General features: G+C 54.3%; 1 long non-coding RNA gene across 1 annotated transcript; it reads right to left on the bottom strand.

Moving 5' to 3' along the window:
* Window positions 1-313: 313 nt before the first annotated feature.
* Window positions 314-2,636, bottom strand: LOC105520860. The gene is made up of 2 exons (XR_001003191.1): window positions 757-2,636; window positions 314-701 (listed from the first exon to the last, which is right to left on the bottom strand). It is a non-coding gene; the product is annotated as an uncharacterized LOC105520860 (long non-coding RNA).
* Between the last annotated feature and the right edge of the window lie 285 nt (window positions 2,637-2,921).

The raw sequence follows: 2,921 nt of genomic DNA, 5'->3' as shown, positions 1-2,921 counted from the left end.
CTAGCTGTGCCATCCAGGCTGAAGTGCAGTGACTCCATCATGGCTCACTGCAGCCTGGACCTCCACAGCTCAAGCGATCCTCCCACCTCCTTCTCCCAAGTAGATGGGACTATGGGCACAGGCCATCACGCTCTGCTAATTTTTGTAGAGACTGGGTTTTGCCATGTTGCTCAAGCTGGCCTCAAACTCCTGGGCTTAAGGGATCCTCCAGCCTCAGCCTCCCAAAGTGCAAGGATTACAGGCGTGAGACACCATGCCCAGCCAGGCCCTCATTTTTGTAATTGTTGCGGGAAACACATGACCAGAGAGACCAACATGGGAAACAGGAGGATTTATTTAGATGTACACAGCTCAGTGGATTCATGTCTGAAGAGCTGAGCACTGAACAAAAACTGAGTGTGGTTTTTATAGGCAAACTTACAGAAGCAAAACAAAAGCAGTTAATGATACAGTGACAGGTCATGTAATCTACAGCATAACTGGTGACTTAGCATAACTTGTGGCTTTGCACAGCTGCTGGCCTTGCAGCTGCATCCAAAGAAAAACAGAATCTACAAATCTTACTAAATATAAGCATTGGCAAACACAGTCATAACTAATGGTTCAGAGAAGGAGAGACAGTAAAGGAATTTGTTTTTCAACTTTGCTCTGGAGGAGGGTGTCTGGAGCCCATTCCTTTGGCCTCGACTTTTCAGTGCTATCTTATAAGCATTCAAGGACACCACACTTTTCAGGACAAGGCACTTGGTCACGGGCGCCTTTACTGATGTGAGCTGGCTAAGCAGAGGAAAACTTGTTCTTCTTTTCTTTTTAACCCTTGCCTTGCCACATAATCACATCTTTACACTTCAATTTTTTTTTTTTTTTGGAGATAGGGAGTTGGAGTCTTGCTCTATCGCCCAGGCTGGAGTGCAGCGGTGCCATCTCAGCTCACTGTAACCTCTTCCTCCCAGGTTCAAAGTGATTCAAGCCATTCTTGTGCCTCTGCCTCCTGAGTAGCTGGGATTATAGGCGCACACCACCACACCAGGCTAATTTTTTTTTTTTTGAGGCTGAGTCTCACTCTATTGCCCAGGCTGGAGTGCAATGGTACAATCTCAGCTCACTGCAACCTCTGCCTCCTGGGTTCAAGCGATTCTCCTGCCTCAGTCTCCCAATTAGCTGGGATTACAGGCACCTGCCACCACACCCAGCTAATTTTCGTATTTTCAGTGGAGAGGGTGTTTCACAATGTTGGCCAGGTTGGTCTCGAACTCCTGACCTCAAGTGATCCGCCCACCTCTGCCTCCCAAAGTGCTGGGATTACAAGCGTGAGCCACCATGCCCAGCCAGGAAACCCACTTTCAACACCTCCTTGCTCTTATCTTTTTTTTTGAGACAGAGTCTCGCTCTGTTGCCCAGGCTGGAGTGCAGTGGCACGATCTCCGCTCACTGCAAGCTCCGCGTCCCGGGTTCATGCCATTCTGCTGCCTCAGCCTCCCGGGTAGCTGGGATTACTGGCGCCCGCCACCACGCCCGGCTAATTTTTTGTTATCAGTAGAGACAGGGTTTCACAGTGTTAGCCAGGACGGTCTTGATCTCCTGACCTCGTGATCCGCCTGCCTCGGCCTCACAAAGTGCTGGGATTACAAAGGTGAGCCACCGCGCCCGGCCTTCCTTGCTCTTCTTGCTCCAAATCCTGGGAACATTTGAATCAACAGGCGTGCATCTGTCAAACCTTCCTAGCAACTACGCCTGCGGATGGCCAACCTGACCCTGGCAGAGGGTGGGGTTTAGTTTAAGCAGATTGTACATCGGGGACCTCATAAGGCGCCTGGGAGCATTCAAGGACACCACGCTTTTAAGGACAAGGCGCTCGGTCACGGGCGCCTTTACTTCGGAGCTCCGCGCTGTTGCTGGCCGAGCGTCCGTTGAGTCCCAGCCCCAACTTTCCGAACTGGCTGTGAGCCCTCTAGTGAGATATTTTTTGGCCTGGGCCTCCTTTTCTCCATCTGTCAATCGGGAAAAGGGAAAGCTGGCTGGAGGGTCCCGACCAGGTCGGCTGTAGCCTTCGGAAGCTACAGCCCGAGGAGGCTACACCAAGGCAGGTCCGTGGGACGAAAGAACGCGGGCGCTCATCGGCGCCGGTCCCGGGATCAAGGGACAGCAACGAGGAGACGCTGGACCTGGCCATTCCTCGCACATATCTCTGACCTTCTATGCCTCTCAAGAGAGATGCGGGAAGCATAGCCACCTCCACTGTAGCCCGAAAGTCTCGGGCCGACATACCGCCACTAACAAGCCACACAGGCGTCTAAGCCTCTCAGAGCCATTTCCGCTAACGTACTCAGGGCGACGGGCGTAAGATGGCGGCCGCGCAGGCGCGAAATGCTACAGCTATGGGGAGGCTCCGCCTCTCACGCTTGCCTTGCCTCACGTGGCAATGGCTGCTCAAAACCCGCCTTAGCGAAAACCAGAGCGTGACCTCGTCACATGATGGAGGACTCCCAATACGGCAAAGGGAAGGCGCTAAAAGTTCTTGTCACATGGCGAAGGAAACTGGGAAACTCGCCATTGTCACATGATAGAGTAACCTATCGAAAGCGGAGGGAAATGTGCCGAGGTCACGTGACTATGCACGCAAACACCCAGGCTTGTACTACGTGATAACTCACGCCCGCCCCAAGACACCCCCTATCTCTTTTCGCTCCTCCCTCCCATTTGGGTTGGGCCTGCGTCGAGGCGCAACGCGGCGTCGAAGGGGGCGGAGCTTCAGCTGATCACGTGTTCCCGCACCTCCCCGGCGCGCGCCTGCCCGCCCGCCCGCTCGCCCCCGGTCCGGACTCCTCCTCCTCCTCTTCTCGCCATTGCAGTTGGACCCAGCAGCCCGGCGCGCACCGCGTGGCTTTTGGGGGGAGACCCCGGCGGGCTGTGGCAGGAGG

The sequence above is a fragment of the Colobus angolensis genome, unplaced genomic scaffold, assembly GCF_000951035.1.
Source record: "Colobus angolensis palliatus isolate OR3802 unplaced genomic scaffold, Cang.pa_1.0 Scaffold39, whole genome shotgun sequence".
Taxonomy (NCBI): domain Eukaryota; kingdom Metazoa; phylum Chordata; class Mammalia; order Primates; family Cercopithecidae; genus Colobus; species Colobus angolensis.
Note: the sequence above shows the minus strand (reverse complement) of the source record. Positions and strands in the feature narration are given on the sequence as shown.